The sequence below is a fragment of the Tenrec ecaudatus genome, chromosome 16, assembly GCF_050624435.1.
Source record: "Tenrec ecaudatus isolate mTenEca1 chromosome 16, mTenEca1.hap1, whole genome shotgun sequence".
NCBI classification, from domain to species: domain Eukaryota; kingdom Metazoa; phylum Chordata; class Mammalia; order Afrosoricida; family Tenrecidae; genus Tenrec; species Tenrec ecaudatus.
The window spans coordinates 41,204,952-41,227,983 of record NC_134545.1 but is presented as its reverse complement, the minus strand read 5'-3'; the positions used below and the strand labels follow the sequence as shown (position 1 = coordinate 41,227,983).

At 42.3% G+C, this 23,032-nt stretch overlaps 1 protein-coding gene and 1 pseudogene across 4 annotated transcripts in view; both read right to left on the bottom strand.

The window, feature by feature from the left end:
* KCNMA1 (potassium calcium-activated channel subfamily M alpha 1) overlaps positions 1–23,032 on the bottom strand; it is a 992,499-nt gene that overhangs the window by 520,088 nt on the left and 449,379 nt on the right. The gene's annotated exons all lie outside the window — the stretch shown is intronic.
* On the bottom strand, positions 2,322–2,463 carry LOC142430056 (small nucleolar RNA SNORA70; annotated as a pseudogene).

Genomic DNA, 23,032 nt, shown 5'->3' with positions numbered 1-23,032 from the left:
CATTGATTCTAACTTCCATGACTTTGAGACCATCTCTGTTCTTACAAATTACTCGATTTGTAGTGTTCTGCATTAGTGTTCAAAGAAAATTGAATCACACTTAGAATATTTTCAATTGCTTAATAAGGATTTAAAGTAATTTCAGTTTGAGTAAAACTCTTAAAATAAAAACTCCATATAGCATGTAAGAGAGTGCTAATACTTGGAGAAAGAAGTAAAATTTGGTTTGACAACCTTCCATTCTGAGGCTCGTCCCTGTCTCTGTCCAGGTCCCATAGTGCTTTCTGAGAGAGCCACTGTCCTTCCGGACATCATTTCATCCTGTACAATTACTTAAATTCCCTGATACATCATTGTGAATTGACCGTTTTCCTTCAACAAGCAAACAAAGAGGCAGATTTGTCCTGTACAACCAAAAGTACAAAGTCCTCAAGGACAACTGAAGGGGTTCTAGTCCTGTAGAAAATTCGACTTTCTGACAGCCCTGCCAGGGCCTCTGAGAGCAGAGAACACAGTGACATCACTTTCGAAAGGTCCAAACAAGCGCGAGAGCAAAGTCTATGGCCGTAGAGTCCATTCTAACTCACAGCAACCCAAAGGACGGAGTCGACTGCCCCACACAGCGCGTCGCATTGTTAGCCCAGACAGCGGCTGGAGGGGCTGGACCCCTGGACCTTCTGGATAACAGTCCAGTTCTGGATCCTATTTTTGAAGAGCAAGGGACAGACAGACATACCAATTACTTTTTAAGGTGAGGAAAATCGGTGTCATTTTATGCTTGATTAAACCCTGATCTATGAAATGGGGAAAATGAACTATGTTGAAAGTCAATGCATATTTTTTGTCAGTGTTGCATGAAGCTGACGAAGGTGACAGGCGGGGAAAGGCCTGGACATTCACTGCAGAGACGTTTCCCAGGCATCCAATGCTGAGAGAAAGGCATCTTCACTTACGATCATAAAGTACGTCAGGTAGAAATCCAGGATTCACACCCACACCACACTCACCCTACCCCACAACGGCCGTACCTCTTTTCTCCATGAACTTAGCAATAATTCCTATGAGTAATTTAATGAAGTAACTTCTCGAAATGAGTTCACTACATGTCAGCTTTATTTTTAGAGGTTTTAATAAAAAGTCCCTGCATTCCACCTGCTCAGATTTCCTGTAACAAAGGCTGTTTGGATAAGGTACCACTTAACGCAAACCTTTAAATGGGAAAAAACGGTAGCAGCTCCTAAGCCAACCCTCAAACAAAACTCCAGGGATGACGCAGCAAAGGCACCACCTAAACACAAGGAAGAAAGGGGGAAAAGAAAGAAAAAGAAATATGCATTCCAGAAATTACCTGTATAAATCGGCTTAGGTAGACTACATAATTTAAGCCCAGAAAACTCTTAAAGAATCATTGATGAAGAAAGACAATACACAAAATGAGAGACGTACGCACAGCATGATCAAAGCAAAGGAAGACACTGGGAGAGAGGCATGGAACAATAAAAGGCAACGATCGTCAGTACGATAGCATCTGCAATATCCTGCAGCAGCAGTGTGAAACAATAATGTATCCTGCATGCATAGGAAGATATGTAAACTGATATGTGAGGCATGGCGTGTGGAAGTACAACTACATGCAGAAATAGGTAAGGAGTGGATATTGCCATAGACATATTTTTATGCAGTGTAAATCTATACACTACAAAATCGAACATCCAGTGGAGCACAGTAGTGAAAATATTTAGCAATAATCAAACACCTTGAAGGACTGGGCTTGAAGGAAAGGGAGACTAGTCTTGGGGGGCATCTAGCTCAATTATCGTAACATGGCCTGTAAAGGCAATGTTCTGCCCAACTTTTATGAACAGCAACTGAAGTCTTCTTTTTCTTTTTTTCCAGGAAGTTCAATTTTTATTTGGTGGGCACAGGTGAGGCAGGGCACAGGGCGACCAAGACCTTCATGACTGCGGGGCCCGCTGCTTGTCCAAGGGTGTCACAATTAGTGATGTATTTGACTCCATAGCCATCTGGGATGAGGCACTTCTCAGCCACTATGTCCTCAAACCCATCCGCATTCAACTTGGTGAAGCCCCACTTCTTGATGGGGATCTACTGGTGCCCAGGGAACTTGAACTTGGCCCTGCATAAGGTCTCGATCAAAATATTCCCTGTTTTGAAGTTTGGAACAGATGGACATGTGGATCTGACATGTGGATCTAGCCACTGTGCCTTAGGCTTTCCCCAAAGCACTTTGCATCCCAGTTTGGAGCCTAGGTTTGGAGGAGCAGAAATTAGCCAGGCCAGAGCCACTGAAAACAGCAAAGAGTTGTCTCCAAGACCCCTATGGACAGCCTATACATGCCAATAGGTTGCATACACAACTGAGGAGGCTTGTTGTTTGCAGCCATTGCAAACCAGCCCTTCCCCTCCCCCAAGGAAGTGGATGGTTGGCTTAATTGGCTTCAGAGCAGCTGAAGTCTTAAAAGCTTTCAAGAAGCCATCTAAGGCCTAATTATTGGTCTCCTCATCCAGAGCAAAGAAGAGGAAAGAAAATCAAAGAGCCATGGAAACAATTAATCCAAAGAACTAATGGACCATATGAATTACAACCTCCACAAGCCTGAAGCCAGTCCTGGACGGTGCCTAGCTACCACTGCCAACTGTTCTGATCAGGATCACAATGGAAGGTACCAGGTAGTGTGAGAGAAAAAGTTAGAACAAAATTCAAAATGAAAACCAAGACTAAACTTACTGGTCTAATAGAAACTGGTAAACTCCGAAGACTATGGTCCTTATATTGCCTTTGAACTCATAACTAAAGCTACTCCTGAAGACTATAGGCAAACGATAGGCAGGTGAACAGTAGCACCCAGGAAATATGAGATCTTTAAAACATCCCCCCCCCCCCCCCGCCCAAAACAAAACATGCCATTGTTAGGCTGCTTAGACGCTGTCAAATGGGCTCTGACTCATAGTGACCCTATGCAGAACAGAATGAAACGCTGCCTGGTTTTGTGCTAGTCTCACAACTATTAAAACTCACTGCTACCGAGCCAATTCTGACTCATAATGACCCTATAGAACAGGCTAAAACTTCCCAAGGAGGGTTCAAGACTAACTCTGTATGGAAATAGAAGTCTCTTCCATGGTGCTGGCTGGTGGTTCTGAAAGGCTGGCCAGTGCCTAACTCAACGCTAGAAGCCCAACACATGACCACTAGGCCACTTCACAACCACAGCAGACCGAAAGGGGAGCGTTGGCCCCAATGCAAAATTCAGACAGCAGAAAGTAGCAAGAAATCTGGGCAAATGGACATGGGGAACTGGGAGTGGAAAGGTTGGCACACAGAGGATGGTTGAATGGGAAATTAATTTGCTTCATAAACATTCACCCAATGACAATAAAATGTTTTTAAATGTTCTTGTAAAACCCAAAATTTGCCTGTTAATAAGACGTGCTGCTCAACACGAAGGAGTTAAATGTTGGACAATGGTCACCATTGCCCCCAGTAAAATATTTCCATGAAGAATAATCACTAGAAAGAACATGAAAATCAGAGGAAAGGCTGAGATGAGCCCTTGCCAGTAGAATTTGGAACAGAGGATAACCACAGTGCTGGGGGAGGGGGGCTCAAGGTCATATCATCAAGGGCCTTGTATACTTGTATGCTGATGCTTTGCTTATTTGAATATTTCATATTCTCTCTAAGGTATTTTTAACTGCACCTTGCTGTTAGGTACCATTGTGTCATCTCTGAGTCATGGCAACTGTATGCATAACCAATTAGAATGTTTCCATCTTCAATGACTATTGGTGTGTTTGAGTTCATTGTTGTCAACCCATCTCATTGAGGATTTCCTTCATTTCCTATTATCTCACAGTTTCTTGTACTGTAATGTTTGTGTGTTGCTGTGATGTTAAAAGCTATGCCACTGGTTTTCAAATACAATGGTGGTCAGGTTCTGTGAAGCTTACAGAATAAGCCAGCTTAGGAAGGAATGCCTGGTTGATTTTTAAAAATTCAACCAGTGAAAACCCTTTGACTTGTTGACTTTAAAAAATACCATCACTAAAACTCTACAAATCATGAAATATAGGCTCTAATACAGATAAGCAGCACTTGCTAGCCACACCACACTCCATTATGCGATTTGGACACTGGGAACACCCTTATATTATAGCCGTATGGGATCCTGATTCTGGTCATCAATGCTGCTGATGGAGTTGCTAGTGAAAGCTAGAGGAATGGGTGGCAGGAAGGAGAGTGTAAGGAGGGAGCAGGGCACACCCAACCCTGCCTGCCATTCTGCCTGCCAGAGCAGCAGGAACAGCCTGAGTCAACCATTCCTCCCACTTCCACCCACCTATCCCCCAGAGAGCTACAACCAGAAGTATGTCCTCTGCTTTATCCGTGTATATCTCATCTGTGGTTCAGTGATGCAAAGATCTGACCACTATGAATGGGAATGGACTCAATGGCAATGGGAATAAATAAAGGAGAGCTGGTTTCCTTAAAAAAGGAAAAACAACACCTTATGGAGTCATGGATGTCTAGATAGTAGGCAGACCTGGCCCAAACAGCTGTTAAGGGACACATACCAGTTCATTAAATAAATTCTTGCTCATGAATTGCCAGAATAGCAATCACTAAGAATGTACAATTGATTGTGATAAGAGTTGTATGAGCCCCTAGTAAAATGTAAAAAAAGAAAAGAAAAAAAAAAGAATGTACAATTGAACATCCCAGCCTTGCTCTTCCCATAATAAATTCACACCACAAATAAATCCAAGGCTCTAGGAAGGATGTTCAACTGACAACTTTAAAAATTAAAGAAGAAATGAAAGTTTAAAATTAACATGATTCTATGCAGCAGCAGACTCAGAATAAAGATCTCAGAAAAGAATGTTATTTCTAGAAATATGATCCTTTTCCCTCCCCTGGGCAAGGGCAGTAGAGACAGGAAGCCTGTCACACTGAGAACCTGTCAGAGCCAAAGAGAATGACTGTCAGACCCAAGGCCTAAGAATGTTTCTTGGGCCCAAGATTCGGGCATTTCAATTTTGAGATTGGCTCAAATAGAATGAGGATTAGAATTGATGGATAGTGAGTGGTGTATTTCATTTGTTTGTCCATTCAATAATCATTTATAGCATACTTTCTAAGTGTTAAGGATTGTCAGAGGTGCTGAGAATAAAAGGAGGTCAACATTTGAGCGCATTCAGATTAATGCCTTACAGTTGCTCTGCTCTGTCTTTTTTTTAATTAATAAATCTTTTTATTGGGGCTCATACAACTCTTATCACAATCCATACATACATCAATTGAGCAAAGCACCCTTATTCATTCGTTGCACTCGTCATTCTCAAAATTCACCTTCCACTTGGGTTCCTGGAATCAGCTTGGTTTCCCTTTATTTCCCCTCCCCCTCCCCCCCACTTCCCCCTTCCCCCTTCATAGTTTATAAATAATTATTATATCTTATCTTACGCTGTCCGGCATCTCCCCTCACCCACCCTCCCATTGCCCATCTCCCAGAGAGGAGGTCACACATAGATCTCCAAGATCGGTTCTCCCTTTCTACACCCCCTTCCCTCCTGGTGTCGCCACTCCCACTGCTGGTCCTGAGGGGTTCATCCGTCCTAGATCCCCTGTGTCTCCAGATCCCTACTGCACCGCTGTACATCCTCTGGTATAACCAGGTCCGCAAGGTAGAATTGGGGTCATGAGTTTCATCTGGAAAACACTCCTAAAGGCCAACAAACTGACCTTGAATTACTAGCAATTTTTCTTTTATTCTTTGCTATCTTTTTGTTTTGTCTTTTTTTTTTTTTACCTTGTAAATTTTGTATGTTAGTGACTTTTCTGCTTATCAGCGTGTCGGTGTTGCTGCTGTCGAAGCCATGTTCATATGTGCCACTTGGGCGCGGTCAAAGTCATATGCATTTGTATGTCAGCAGGTCCACCTAGACAAGATAGGCTGGACAAACAATGAGAGAAGAAAATAACAGGACCAACGGTCGTGGAGGGACATGAGAGCGTGGGAGGTAGGGGAAGGGAGGAGGTGTCGCCCAACACAGGGACAAGGGAACAGCAAGGGGTTCAAAACCAGAGGAGGGAGGGGAGGGGAGGACTGGCAGGGAGTGACCAAGGGCTCTGCTCTGTCTTAATTGCTGGGGCTAGCCCCTACAGACTACGTTTCTCTGGTTCTCTGGTTCAATTGGCTCATTAATGGATTCAGCTAAGAGAGATGTGATAGAGATCTAGAGGTTAATCAGAGGAAGGAAAGAACTCTGGATTGATCCTCTTTTCCTTTTGACCCCCTATTCTCTATTTTTCTCCTCCTTTTTCTTCCATCTCCTTCTTTCCTTTTCCCTCAGGCAAACCTCCAGCAGCAACCAAGTCTCCTCTTGGCACTGATAGGCCACCTCCTTTTGTTCTCCCAGGCCCTGTGCTTACCCCAGCTCTGCTCTCTTGCTAATCTCTGGATTCCCGGTAAGTGCTCTGTTTGGCCTCTCTGCTTCTGCACTGGATGAATTCGTTTCCCATATTAAGGTCCTTCTCCTGAGCTACACCTTTTCCCTGACGAGTCTCTGACTGATACAGGTATTAAGTTTGACCTTATCCCTGTGCGTCTAGAACTCACATTCTAATGGGGAGAGAAACAATGAGCCAAAAGTCAAATGAAGGAACAGATAATAGCTCCAGGTGTGTCACAGATTGTGAAGGGGAACCGGATCACAAGGATCTGCGTATGACCTCCTCCCTCGGGACGGACAGCAGAAAAGTGGGTGAAGGGAGACGTCGGACATGGCAAGATCTGACAAAATAATAATAATTTATAAATTATCAAGGGTTCATGAGGGAGGGAGAAGTGGGGAGGGAGGGGGAAAATAAGGAGCTGATGTCAGAGGCTTAAGTGGAGAGCAACTGGTTTGAGAATGATGAGGACAATGAATGTACAGATGTGCTTTGCACAATGGTGGATGTATGGACTGTGATAAGAGTTGTATGAGCCCCTAATTAAAAAATTCTGAAGGAAATAAATACCATGGTAGAAGTGGATAAGGGGACAATTTTGCTAAAATTTTAAAGAATGAAAACCCAGAGAAAAGATTATACTAGGCAGAAAGAACAGCACAGCAAAGGTGGAAAGGCAAAATGAGCTTTGTGTGTTTAAACAGTGCGGTCGATATACACAAGCCCTGGGGAGTGGTGGTGGTTGGGTGCCATTGAGATGGTTCCAACTGGTGACCCTGTGTACAACAGAAGGAAACGGTGCAGTGCCATGGGCAAGGGTGAGAAGCTGTGAAGTAAAATTAGACACACAGTCAGAGGCCAGAGCACCTTGGCCCTGAAGAGCCTTAATAAAGCATACAGACATTGTTTTCAGTACATTGAGAAGGATCTGGGAGTTAAAGGTGAGCTTCATTTATATTTTAAAGGCTCACTTTGGCCAATTCACAATGATGCAAACAGTTAATGTGCTAGCTGATAACGAAGAGGTTTGTGGTTCAAGTGCACTCAGAGGTGCCTCAGAAGAAAGATCTGGTGATTTATTTTCAAAAACCATCCATTGAAGTTCCTATGTAGTGCCACCCATTTTTGCTTCTAAGTCTATAACTAAGCTTAAGAACCAGTGAATCCAAAAAGGTGAAGTACAAAGTCTGATCCGTAAGAAGGCAAGTTACATTCTAAAACAATTGCTTGATTTTTAAAATATATACAAACAGAAACGTGAGGCGGATTTGTGGAAATGGCTCTTAAGGGTATGGAATAGTGGTGCAAAGAACATTAATTCTCATGTGTTAAAGTTTTATGTAAACCGATAAGGAAGCAGGAAAAGCGCTGGTGGTGTAGTGGGTGATGAATCAGGCTACTAACCACATGGCCAGGAGCTTGACCATGCCGGCTGCGCTCTGCCAGGGAAAGATGAGGTTTCTTCTCCCATAGAAATGTGCAGTCTCCCAAACTCAAAGACACTGTTCCATGGGTCCTACAGGCTTGGTGTGCATCCGAATCTACTCAATGCCATGAGTTTGGGAAGCAAGCATAGATTTTTCACTCAATGTTTCAACTCAGGGGGTTTGAAAAGATCTTACGTGTTGGTTGACTGAAGTGCAGGCGAAAAGATGGCCTACTAAATGAAGTCTAACTGTTTTGGCACACTGTAGAAGATATCTAAAGATCTAGAAAAATTGGAATGTTAGAGTACATATATCCTGTTGGACTCACAGGGCCCACCCAGGAGCACCGTTCTACTCAGATACACATAATTACCACATAATTAAATTACCTTGACAGTAACCGGTTTGGTGTTTTGGTTATGGACACTGTACAGGGTATTTTCCATAATAACATAGCTTCTTAACTCCCTCCCCTAATTGCTGCCTTGTCCATCACATGATCTTGAAAAGCTAATAGGGAAATGAGCTACCTCTTAATCTACCTGCACAAGGAGAGGAAGAAAGGATATCCCCAGCTCCTAAAAAAAAGAATGATTCTTGAAGGAAACACCTTAGTTCCCTTGATCAGTTGCTCTGAGCCCAAAGGAGAGAAGAGGTAAATGCTCATGTGCAAAGGATCTCTGTCCTGGTGCCCACCTGGCCTTGCCAGTCCTTCCAGATGGCTCCTGGTGGGGACACCAACACACACCTGCAGAGCCTTGTATTCAGGGGCCATCGGACACTTATGCCGGGTCACTGGGAGTTGGACAAGCACTTTTGGAAATCTCCCACTACGCCCTTGGGTTATCAGAGTGCTGCAGGGTCCCATGCTTCCATTCTTGTCTCGCTTGCTTGCTCTCTGCTGTACTAGCCAGCCTCTTTCTCATTTCCTTCAAGTGACAAATGCATGCTGCCGAGGAAGGCTGAGGTAGGGGAGAAAATAGGCCGCAGTCCCCATCTTGCATCTTCCCCAGATTGCTACTCATCTCACACTTAAGTTATTTGCTCCTTTAATCACAATGCCATTAAGAAATTGTTGCTAGGTTTCTGTACATAATTTTCTCTAATGAAGCATCAGATCTGATTCATACACAATAGCTGTGTAGCATTCAAGCCCCCGGCTCCAGCCAGCACTCAGTCGTAAATTTAGAGCTGCTTTCTAGTCTATGCCTCTGAGAACAGCCTGACACAACTGTCTTCAAATGAAACTCTCAGGGTGGTCTAGGTTCAGCAACTTAGAAAGAGAAAAGAAACTCTGGGTTTTGCAAAAGGCCCTAGTGTCATGCCTGTGGCATTTGACACGGAGTCTCAGAATAGAATTCTTAGAGCAGAGCCTTTGACGGAACATGGCCACTCTGGATTCTGAACTGCAGTGGTTACCACGTGTGGGGATTTGCCATCCTGTCCTAAGCCCCACATGGTTTGTTAATTCCTAGAAGGTTGACAAGGTCTGAGATAAGGCTATGATGAGATTACTTTGGAGTTGCCAGTAAGTGACAGGTCAGAACCTGCTGCTACATACTCCCTCAAAATGTATGTGGACACACGCACCTTTGGCAGGGAACATGGCAAAAGTGACCACCGTTTAAGATGCACATAACCTGGGACCCAATGATGCCATTCTTAGAAACTTACCCTAAAGATACATGTGCATATGTGTGAGAAGTGAAATGTCAGAAGGCCGTCACTGCTACATTATTTGTTACAACAATAGATTAGAAACAACCCCCAGGTCTATTAATAAAGAGCTGGAGATATATATGTGCCAATACATCAATGCAATGGAAAATGATGTAGCTGTTAAAAAGGATAGGTGTATTGATCCTAATGTGAACAGATTACAAAGATATATAGTCAAGTGAAAATTGAGTATCATTTGAATCTATAAGTGGAATTTAACTGCACATACGACATATTCATATCTTAGAAAGTACATGGAAATTAGAAGACAGTGGAAATTTTCCACAAACTTTTAGAACTATCCTTGTATACATATATATTAGTATATATGCTTCTAAATGCTTGGATTCTCTTCTGGAAAAATACACAAGATGCAACACAGGGAATCCAGGACAGATTAACCCCTCAGGATCAAAAATGAGAGTAGTGATACCAGGAAGGGAAGGGGAAGGTTGAGGAAGAAAGGGGAACCGATCATAATGATCAACATATACCCCATTCCAGGGGGACAGACAACAGAAAAGTGGGTGAAGGGAGGCAGCAATCAGTATAAGACATGAAAAAATAATAACATCAAGGGTTCATGATGGAGGGAGGGGGAAGGGATGAGCTGATATCAAGGGCTCAAGTAGAAAGAAAATGCTTTGAAAATGATGGCAGCAATATATGTACAGATGTGCTTGACACATGGATGGATGGATGGATGTATGGATGGATGGATTGTGATACAAGCTGGAAGAGCCCCAGTAAAATGATTTGGGGGAAAGAAAGATGCACAAGAAAATGGTAATGACTGTGAGTTTTCACCTCTGGGAAGGGGAACTAGAAGGAGACAATAAAAACGAAGAATGAAGAGACAGTTTTAATAATATACTCCTTCATATATTTCAAATACTTTTGCAAGTACATATATTACCTCTTAAAATAAGTTTATAAGTATAAATTAAATGTTCCCTAAGCTTGTGGCAAATAAAACAGAGAACTCACTGACTGGAGGTTGTGGTAGATAGGATTATTATGTCCACTGATGTCCATATCCTCTCTCATATTGCATGAACATGGTATATTTCCTGACAAAAATAATTTTGTTATATAATTAAATTAACAATTGGGGCATGTCGATATTACTAGGAAATATCTGAGTTGGTCCCAAGTAATCCCATGTCCCTATAAGAGTTGGTCCCATGTAATCCCATGTTGCTGTAAGGGTTGGTCCCATGTAATCCCATGTCCATATAAGAGTTGGTGCCATGTAATCCAATGTCCTTGTAAGAGTTGGTCCCATGTAATCCCATGTCCCTGAACGAGTTGGTCCCATGTAATCCCATGTCCCTGTAAAAGGGAGCGAAGCAGAGAGTGGAGTCATGAGGAAGGAGCCAGGAGAATACAGGCAGCTTTCAGAAGCTAGGAAAGACAAAGAAACAAATGTACCTTCTCTGGAGTCTCCCAAAGCAACAACCCCTGTCCACACCTTAATTTTAGCCCAGTGAGACTTATTTTGAATTTCTGACTTCCAAAATTATGTTCTGTTGTAAGTCACTAATTTATTACCATAGTTTGTTACAGCAGCAATAGGACACTAGCACAGAAGTATGTACAACTTTGTAAACAGTCTCATTAATACAATTGAAGGGGAAACAATAAGCCAATCTTGGCCTCATTCTGCTAGAGATGCAACGGGCTTTGTAATGGACAGATACTATCAAGTACAGGAAATCCTGATGAACGATGAACATTTCCCTTTGTCTGTCTGGTGGCAGCAGACCGCTGGATAGAGCTGACTACCATTCACAGTCACACACTAGCGCGAGCTCAGTATCCATTTCACCTGATCACTAGTCTCGCAGGAGAGCAACGTCTCTACCCGGAAATACTCCATCTCATCAGTAAAACTGCTGGCAGAACAATGACAGGAACAGTGCAAGGTCCTATCTGCCAATTTGCTTAATGGAGATAATGGCATTTTAAAGGACTGTGTAAGGGGCTAACACGGCAAGGAATAAAGGAAACTAAAACAGTTTCCTCCTAAAGCTTTGGAAAAGACTGATGAGTCTGAACTTTCCCATGCTTTTGAACCATTGACCTAGTAAGCTCAGAATAGCCATGAGGATGGAGGTTCATTTTGTTGTTCTAGAAGCTAAGGCACTAGGCACTGAGATTGTAGTCACCATGAATAAGGCTTTGCTGAGAGACAAAAAGGTGAGATATGCGATCTTAGTCTTCTTCTGGCCTCCCAAGAACTTCGAAACCAGCACATAAACCTATCGTCTCTTATCCCAAACTGAGGCCCTGTCACAGCCAACATTGAGCAGGTTGGAACCCAACCATTGATCTTAAACGGCATTGAATCTGTAGGACATTATTGCTAAAATCCTTGACCACCTTATGTGTAAGATCAGTGAAGACATAATAGTAGCAAGAATCTCCACAGAAACTTTACAGCTATTTTCTTTTTCTGTTGGGGGCACACACGCCTTTATCCTTTTCTTTCATTCAAACAATAACTTTATCCTCGCTCCAAAGTTATCTTGCATGGTGTACAGTGTGGCTTCAGGGATTAAATAACCAGTTGGGTTATCTCATTAAATCAAAGGAGATTAGCATCAGGACTCATTGGTAAACTGGAATGCACTATGCATGATCTGGTATGAGGTTAGTAAAACTCTGAAAACACAAATAATTAATTTGTCTGGGCTGTAAGGTAGCTGAGGTAAAGCAGACTGCCTCTACCTAGAAGAAAAAAAAAAGGATAAAACCTAAAAACACTGTCTTCTTCAGCCAAGTTACATGTGCCTTCCATTCCCAGCCTCCCTATTCCCCAAAATGCAAACAGCCCCTGACTTGAAGAATACAAGAATCAGTTCCAAGGGACCTGTGCATGGATTGACCCTCAAATGTGCGCAATGCGAGCACAAAACACCAGACGGTGCTGACAACCCTCAGTGCAGAAACCAACACGCATCCCAAGGACTTCTCCAATAGGTCCTTGAAATTGTCCCCAAGAAGTTTTGCAACCTGTACTCCTATTTTCTAACCAGATTCATGAACTTTGTCCTAAGAATTCAATAATAATCATAACTCAGTTTATGTTTCTAAAACAAAGGTCAACAAAGAGGACGATGTGATTCTCAATGTCCCTTTCAGAACCAGGATGTGGTAAGAGGGCCTCCCCAAACCATCTGAAACCACCAGTCCTTTAAAAACAGGTACTTGGGCTGTACAACAGAATTGATGGTGAGGGAGAAGATACCTAACTGAAGAATGTCCCGAGATGAATTGAAACCCAATTGAGATGAAGCCGAAGTAGGTCAGTTGACCTCTCAAAGGGTTCCTCATTTGAGATTCCCTGCCAGACCCTTCGTCCTCGAAATCAACTCTAGAAGGGAATGGCTGCTGCATGTATGATACCCTTTCCAGTGCTCACCCAGGGGACAATGACCCTTCAGCCCCAAGTCAGTATGATCCTAGAGAATGAAGTCTAGAGAGAGCCTCACCACGGACAGGAGTTGCTCAGTGACTTGAGCAGAGACTACACATTGTCTGCAGCCCCCATGGAATAATTGCATCCCAGAACACCAGAAGAGCCTCCTGTTAAATAAATAATAAATCTTGGGGACAACTCATTCTAGGGCTGTTATTGTTTCCTTTTATGTATTTTCACCAGAGCTGGTTCCAAGACCGCAGCAGCTTTTTGCATAGGTGAGCTAAATAGCTCTCTTAAGATGCACTTACAGAGCCAGGAAACAGTTCCATTTCTGTATACTAGGATGGGGTGATTTTGGGAATATGATGGATATGGAGTTAAAAACCACACCCTCTATGACTTACTGGTGCTACTGATTTTCCCTCTTTAAAATTTAATCATTTGATTAAGTGCCATTGAGTCAGTTCTGACTCATAGTGACTCTGTGAACAACAGACATAAATTGATTTTGGAGGCCATCCAAAATCCTATCTCTACAATAGCAATTTCCAGTGCCTTAAGAAGACCAAAGCTCTCACACCTAGACCAGTAAGTAACATCATGATAAACAGAGAAAAGATTGAAGTTGCCAAGGATTTAATCTTGCTTTGATCCATAATCAATGCTCCTGGAAGCAGAAGTCAAGAGATCAAATTCCCCCCATGGCATTGGGTAAATCTGCCCCACCAGACCTATTTAAAGTATTGGATCTTACTTTAAGGACTAAGGTGTACTCGACGCAAGCTATGGTATTTTAATCAGCTCATATGCATGTGAAAGTTGGATATTGGCTATGCAAGGCTAAAAACGAATTGATATATTTGAATTATGGTGGTAGTGAAGAATATTGGAAGGACCATGAGGGTGAAAAGAACAAATATCTGTCTTGGAAGAAGTACAGCCAGAATACTCCTTAGAGGCAAGGATGGTGAGACGATGTATTTGGACATGTCAGGAAAGACCAGTCCCAGGAGGAGGACATCATTCTTGGTAAAGTAAAGGAGCAGAGAAAGGAGAAAGGCCCCTAACCAGATGAATTGACACAGTGGCTGCAACAATGGGCTCAAACATATAAACAATCGTGAGGATGGTGCAGAACCAGGCAACATTTGGTTCTGTTGTACTTAGGTTCTCTACAAGTCAGCACCGAACAACAAGAAGAATATTGCTCCCTCGATAGAGCAAATAAATAGCAGAGAGGACCTGTTCACCAGGCCAGAATCTGGATTTCTCGTTTGTACCACACCCTCAGCTGCAACCCATGCCCCTCCCCAACCCCAGCCCTGGCTTTTCTCCAGCTGGTCTCAAAATGTCATTTCACATTCTACTACCCACTCAAAAAATGTTTGTCTTCTCTGAGAAGTCAGTGTAACCATTAAGCTTTGGAAATGAGTTTACATTGTTTCCATAACTCAGACTGTTCTGGAATGCTATGCCTAAGAAAGTCAGCCTGCAGTCACATCAAGGAGACTGAGAAAAAAAGGAAAAATTAAATAAGATTGGGTTTAAGAATTTCAAAAGCAGTTCCTTTCAGCAGTTTCTGGTCAACTCGCCTCCCCCTCTTCCAAATCCCCAGGAGTGTTGGGAGTAAACGGGCATGAAGCAGAGCAGACTTTCCTTCTGAAAGCACAGAGCCCGGGCCCTAGAGTGAGAATGGCCTCAAATTCATTCTCTAACCTCTGACAATAAACAGACCCACTACAATGACTCCTCCAGAAGCTCTACCCAGAAGGAAAGTTTTTTTTTTTTGGGGGGGGTGGGGGGGATGGAAATATATTAAATATATAAATGGATAGAAATATATAGATATATGATAGTGGAACAAGTCAGGGACTTACTAATAATTTATGTTTAATCAGTGTCCATTGAGTGATTCTGACTCACAGTGACCCCATGCACACAGTACACTGTGCTTTGTAGGAGTTGTAAGGTTGTGACCTTTTAGAAATGATCGTCAGGCCTTTGTTCTCAGGCACCTCTGAGTGGGATCAAACCACCAACCTTTCCGTTGATAATCAAGGGCAGGGCAGATTGCATTACCCAGGTATTCCACTGTGCTTGCAAATCAACGAGTTTTTTTTAAGTTTTATTGGCACAAATTCTACATATCATGTAATTCAATAGTTCAATCATATCAAGAACTGAATAACCATCACCACGATCAGTTTTAGAACATTTTCTTCTTTCTTGTACTCATTTTTAAAATCTTTTTTAAAGACTTGAAGGTAAACAAGCGGCCATCTAGCTCGGAAGCAACTAAGCCCACATGGAAGAAGCACCCCAGCCTGTGTGATCACGAGGTGTTGAAGGGATCAGGTATCAGGCATCAAAGAACAAAAAATTATATCATTGTGTGCTTACCTCCATGATATAATCGTTGAAGACAAATGGGTGCATATGTGGTGGAGCAAATGTGGTGGAGAAAGCTGATGGTGCCTGGCTATCAAAAGAGATAGTATCTGGGGTCTTAAAGGCTTGAAGGTAAAATAACGAGTTTTATAGTATATTAATTATATCTCAGTAAAACTGTTAAAAGTAGCAGCAATATAAATGCTGCTGCCGCCCCCATGCATGCCCAGAGAAGGGACTTAAGTAACAGAGAGTGGTGTTAAGCCCTCTGCTTCGAGTCCAGTGCTCTTTCTCACATCTGTCAAATAAGGGCTAGTCTCCCTGGAGAAAGGCTCCCCAAGTTCCCTCTGAGCCTTCACAGAACTAGACAAAGCAATTTGTTGAAAAGGTAAAGCACCATGGGTTCAAAACCTGGTGAATTTCATCGCCATTCATTCCTTCAGCCTAGTCCCCTTGTACAGGACACAACCGAAGCAGCTGTACATGACACCCCTGTGTTCGGCTGGATTATCTAGAGAAACCAAATCAGTGACACTCATATAAGAAGAAACTTTATATCAAGAGTAATTTTTTATCAAAAAGGTGTTCCAGCACAGACCAACTCTAATCCATGGACCCAGTCCTTAGATAGATACCATAGAGAGATGAAGTAGAAAGATCACAGGCCAGTGGAGACAGAGTCTCAAGATCCAAGGTCAGTAGGAATATGGTAGCGCTCTGACAGCTCCCAGGGTTGACAGCCCACCTGGAGCCACTCCTAGAGACAGACACAGAATCTAAACAAGGAGGAAAGTAAAGAGCATGACAGAGAACATTACCCAGTGTCTCTCTTTTTAAAAGGGACCACACCTCCAAGGAAGTATCATTAGGCTAACTGCTAGGTTATACTCCATCCCAATTTTCACACAGGTTCAAGTTGACATAAAACATAACTACAACAGAGGATGAGATTTCAGTTCCATTGACAGGAAAGCCACCTGGCCTATGTCGAAGGGAAGAATCAAGAAAAAAATGCTACCTGGGGTCTCACTACACTTTCTAGGATATCTCTGGGAAACAAACCTCCGATTCCAATTCCATCACTATCTATCTCTGTAGCTTTGAGCCGATTATTTTAATTCAACTCCTTTCCCTATAAAATAGGGATGGCAGTACCACTTGTTCCATATGATTATTATAGGATTAGAGTCAATTTATGTAAAGAATTGTCTTATTGTGTTGCTAGCCAATTCCAATAAGCATAATTTCTAATCACTCATGATACTGAAATTCAGATATATCTTACAATTGTGTATATTTTAATATGTGTTTATTTTTTAAACTCATTTATTGGGGGCTCTTACAGCTCTTATAACATTCCATACATTAATTGTATCAAGCATATTTGTGCCTATATTGCTATCATCATTTTTCTGGACATTTTCTTTCTATTTGAGCCCTTGGTATCAGCTCCTCTCTTTTCCTTCCCTCCCCCTCTGATGACCTCTTGAGAATTTGTAAATTATTACTGTTTTCATATCCTTCATTGACTGTTGTTCCCCTTCACACATGTTTCTGTTGTTCATCCTGCTATGGGGTGGAGGGAATTATGTGTCCATTATTGCAATCAGTCCCCCCTTCCTCCTTTACTCTCCTCAACATCTCCCTCCCCTCTTGGTATCGATACTTCCAATTCTATTCCTGAAGAGTTTATCTGACCTGGATTCCATGTGTCCTGAGCTCTTATCTGTACCAGTGGACATGCTCCGGTCTTGCCGGAACTGAAAGGCAGAACTGGGGTCATGATAGTAGGGGGTGAGGAAGCCTCAAGGAACTAGAGGCATATTGTGTGTTTCATTGGTGCTATACTGCACCCTGGCTGACTCAACCCTTCTTTCTGACCCTCTGTGAGGGGGTGTTCTATTGTCTACAGATGGGTTTTGGGTCTCTGCTCCAATGCCCTCATTCTCAACAGTATGTGTTTTGTTTTGTTTTTGTCTTCCGGTTTAATATGTGTTTAATAGAGTATTTCCTCACCCCCATCTCACCTGTACCCATACTAAATCCATTTTACATCTTACTAAGCAATACATTTTAGATCAACGAAATCCAACCATTCATTACCATTTTGTTTCTAGGAACACAGGTAGTATGAAAGACTAGACGTCCTTCTTGGGGAATTTGGCAGCTTAGTTTGCACGATTATGCCTGGGTGTGTAGGTGCTAACCAAACCATCCTCTCCTTTATTCTTTGTCCCTATACACCTCTTTGACCTCTTTCAGTGCTGGGAAACCTAAACTTCTGAGATCTCTGCTGGAGGACCTTAGGGAGCACCCAGTTGAATGGTTCCCAAATCCAAGGGCTCACTGGACGCACTTGGGAGCTTGTTTACCCCAGAGACTAATTGAATTAGTGAGAGTGGGACCTGGGCATTGAGAATGGTAAATCTCCTAGATGATTTTCAGGTACAGTTGGAATGAATTGAGAACTATGGATCCAATCAGCCCTACCTCCATCTAGTGTTTAAAATTCTTCCCCTAAAGCTGCTAAGTGGCCATCTAGGTGTTTCTTGAAATCCAGGAGAAACAAAGGACAACTAACTGAGGTCACAGAATATTAAGAAAAAAGGAGTAGTATTTGCAATTGTGCCTTTGTTATTTACAGAGGAGAATAAGACCTTAAAGTTAATTTTAGCACTTTCATTAATGGATTATTTTCTGCTTTGATTTTGTTGTTGTTGATACTGTGGAGTATACTGAATGAAAGTTATGTTGAAATCATGGAAACATTTTGGGAGGGAAAGTAAAATGAATTTGATACAATTATAAGGGACACATATATCCCTATTGGACTCCGGTGGAATTGGATGAGTAAGAACTGTTTGTTTATTTTCAGATTCACACAGTTGTGCAGGTTCCCACCATGCAGTAGCAGAGACTACATTTGGACTAATAGGTTACAGAGAAATCTGAAAATGCTAGTGGATAATATATGGAAATACAAGAATCTGCCTTAAATTGAACCCTTCTGCTAGGTAACAGTTGGGGCTGCTAACTGAAGGGACAGTATTTCAAACCTATCAGACAGTCTACTGGCCATCTGCTTCGCAAGATTCACAATCTCAGAAACCCTATATAAGGTAACTATGAGTATAACCAATCAGTGGCAGATTTGTGTTTGTTTGTTTGTTTGATTCAGACCAGCTAAGTTCAGGCACCTGGAAATGCACCTGTTTTGCATTTTGTTGAAGTCTTTAGATTTATAGGCAATCTAATTTACTAAACCAACTATGCAGAAAATTGTAGACAACTTTATCGGTGGCGTGAGTCTATAAAAGATGGTAAATAGTGCGGCCAGCCATGAAAAGCACATTTGTCCCAACATTTTTGGTATCTCTGACTCCAGGTAAATTGCATCCACTTTTGAGGGGATTTTTTTTCCACTTCATTTTTCTCTTGCTTCTACGCCAATATTTTCTCTTTTGGGCATTTCCCCCCTCCATCTTCTACTGCTGTGGGTACATTTCAGCAAATTACAAATATTACTCATTCCCCAGCCACAAAGACGCTCCCTATGTTGGAGAATTAGTTCAGGTTGGCCTCAACGGCACTTTAGTTGACTCCCTTGTGTCACTGTGGGAAAATATCTGATTGAGTATTTAATGTTAAATTCTATGATAAATTGAAAAACCAGTGAGAAAGCTATAGTAGACATAAAAAATTCTGTTAAATCACAGTAATGACAGCATTTCACAACAGTTCAATGTGTTCAACCTGTTCGAAAACAGAATCTCGGGGAGCCTGGGAAGTGTAGCAGCAAATCAAAGCCAAGGGGCATGACCTCTCACCCCAGAGTTCAGAGCCTGGGGGCAGAGAGGCTAGGGGCCATGGGTCAAGGGCTACCAAAAAGTAAGCGCCAATTCTGTGCCAGTTGTTGTAGTGGGTTCTTTCTACATACTGCCTCGCTTAACTTTGTATTAGAGATGAAATGCTATGGAAGATCGGGTTCACAAGGAGAACCCTAAATCCATTTTGAGCCCCCACATATGTTCTGTTTCCGTGGATTCATTGGGCCGCTGACTGGCGATGTAAAAAGATTTGCCCTCGGGCAGAGTATGTTAACCCTCTCATAGGCAGAGTATGCTAACCCTCTCATAGGCAGCCCAGGGAGGAGCAGGGTAGGCCCAAAAAACTTGTTTGGGAATGCCCTTGATGCAAATTAGATGGAGTACTAGGGCCTGTGGTAATGAGTCAGCCGTGACCAATCACGTATGCTTTCTAATCTGTAATACATTATTCATGAATCCCTTTCCCCACTCTGTAGTCCTCCCTGCAACTGGGATGAGTTGGGTTACTGCCACTCATGATTTTGTGAGTTTCCTGTAGATGTCATGTCCTATTTAAGTAGCCACATGATGTGAATCAATTCTTGTACTTAATGAGTCTCTAAAAATTGCATTTGATCTTGACGTCTCCTTACCCCCTAAAACATCCTTCTCACAATAATGTGGAAAACAGCAATGTTTATGTCAAGGTGTTTTCAGCCACCACCAAAGTAAATCTTTGTGACTTCCAAGCCTCCTACCAAAAAAATAAAACACACAACTAACTCACAGCAATAGGCCAAGCTCCAGGAAAACTTTCTTTTTTCTGAATTCAAGAAGCTCTCAGTTCTTTTTGCACTCCTTTATTGCTCCATGCCTGCATTGCCCCATAAGTACCTGACCAATGTGGTCCCACAACAAGCCCATTCAAATCCCCATTCTACCACTCATAAAATGTGCAACTTTGTGCAAATTACTCATGCTGCGTAGCCTGTTTCTGATCTGTCCGATAGGAATACTACCTACAATGTTATGAACATTGAACAATTTCATTCATGATGATGCTTAGAAAACTGAACACAAATTATCATTATCATCATTGTCACTATTGTCTCCAGCAGCACTGTTCCAGATAGCTGCATTATTCACCTTTTCAAGTAAACACCTTCAGGCAAGCTTTGTTCTTCTTTTATCCCTGCAGGGTCCACCTCATGGGAGGTGATTAGTGATCACTGTCACATAGCAGGTTTTGAAGCCTGATGAGATATTTCCAGAAGCTAAAGGGATCTCTGACAGACGTTTACCACTTCTACTACCCATCACCAACTCCAATTTAGAAAAACCTGTAGTTTAGATAGGTATGTAATTAATTAGTGTGGTAGTTACATAATCTGGTGTCAACTCGTGAAGGGGTGGAGTCTAGACTGTCAATCAGGTTGCAGCTTGATGACCTCATTTGGAGCTAAGGAGATAAATAGCTCGCTGGAGGCGGGACACTTACTCCCTGAGAAACATTCCTGTTAACAAGACACATGGAGTTATGCTAGAGCCCTGGAGCTGAAGAAGCCACGTGGAGACCCCTGCCAGTACTGAGATGCTTCCACTGCCACCGGATCCACAAGACTTTCCACCTACTGGCCTGTGATCTTCCTGCATTTGGCATCGTTACATGTGTTTCATGAGTCTGAAGAAGAATTTATACAGATTGGTATGGGACATATGGGCTAATATCAGACTTATGGACTTGATCTGCACTGGACTGGAATGTTTTTTCAACATTCAATTACAACAGTATATAAAACTCTTTCTTATACAAATTTGAGTGTCTATGAATTTTTTCTCTAGTCTACCCAGACTAACACAATTAGGTAGATATAATAGATACTATTGAGTCAATTCCAACACCCAGAATCCTTATGTACACGAGAACAAAACACTAGTTGGTTCTGTATCATCCTCACAATCACTGGTGTATGGCTGTGACTATTGTACCAATCCACCTCACCAAAGATTTCCCTTACCACCAAAAGACCTTTACTTCATCAAACATACTATCGTCCTCCAGAAACGGATTCTTAGGGATGGCATGTCCAAAACAAGTGAGTCAGATAATGTTGTGTTGCGATCCATAAGGTTTTCATTGGTTAATTTTCAGAAACAGATCACCAGACCTTTAATCCTAAACTGTCGTAGTAGACGTTCTTTTGAAAATTGGATGACTGCTGGTATCTGACATACTGATATATCTCTCTGAACTACAATAACACACAGCTACCACCATACAATTGATAGATGAGGAATGGACTGTTATATTCCAGGCACTGTTCTTAGTACATATATAAATCCAAGATGTTTCATTTAACAACCCTAAAAACATGGATATTGATATCATGCATTGCTTATATAGGAGGAACAAAGAGAACAAGCAGCTATTATGCATTGAGCTGTGTGCCTTAAACAAATTGAGAAGTCCCAACTGCTGTGCCTGTGAATGTGACTTTTAGGGAGAGAGAGGACTTTAATTTGAATTTGTAATCAGTTAATGATGTCATTTAAGTGTAGGATGAGCCCTAATATTTTCTGAGTGGTGACCAAAACCAGAGATGCACACAGGGAGAAGGTGCTATGTGTGTTAGTCTGGATAGGCTAGAGAAACAAATCCATGGACACACATATATGTATAGAAAAGAGATTTATATATAAGAGCAATTGAACATTGAGAAAACATCTCAACCCAGTCCAGTCCAAAGTTATAAGTACGATATTAGCCCATATGTCCGACAGCAATCTATAAAGTCCTCTTCAGATTCACGAAACACAGGCAATGATGCTGAATGTAGAAGATCACAGGCCAGTGGCTAGAAAGTCTTTGGTGGTAGAAGTGTCTCAGCGCTCCCAGGGGTCTGCCCGTGGCCATTCCAGTTTCCAGGGCTGCATCAGGGTAGGTCCATGTGGCATCTCCTCAGGGATGACTCTCAGGAAGTCAGCTTTGTCAGTAGAGAGTCTTCAAGAGAATGAACCAGAGAGATAGTGTCTCCTGCCTCCAAGAAGTAAGTCCCAGAAGTCCCAGGAGAAGACCATGCCCACAGAGAAGTCTCATTGGCTATCTCCAGATTGACAGCCTAGACTCCACCCCTATACTCTTAATCCTGAAATTGACACCAGGTTAGGTGACTAATACAGACCACCCCTTGTGATCTTCTACATTCAGCGTCACTGCCTGTGTTTTGTGAGTCTCAAGAGGATTTTATAGATTGCTGTCAGACATAGGGGCTAATATTGGACTTATGACCTTGGACTGGACTGGGTTGGGATGTTTTCTCAATGTTCAATTGCTCTTTTATATAAATCTCTTTCTTATACACATGTGTGTGTCCATGGATTTGTTCCTCTAGTCTTCCCAGACTCACACACTACGTGAAGAAGACGGAAGCAACAGGACATGCCAAGGAACCAGAAACGACGTGAAAAGCACAGGGCGGCTCTTCTCTTAGAGCCCTCAGCAAGAGTCAGCATGGCTAGACTGCTCTCCTCCAGCACGATGACACAATGAATCTCTAGTCTTTTAGGCCACCTACTTTGTGACAGTTGTGGGAACAGAACAGGGGGATATACGGCACAGTTTGAAATTGGGAAAGGTGTACATCTGCGTTGTATTCTCTCATCATATTTATTCAGTCTATATGCTGAGCAAATCATCGGATCAGTTGGGTTTTATAAAGAAGGATTTGACATCAGGATCAGAGGAAGACTTCTTAACCACCTGCAATATGCAGGTAACACAACCCTGCCTGCT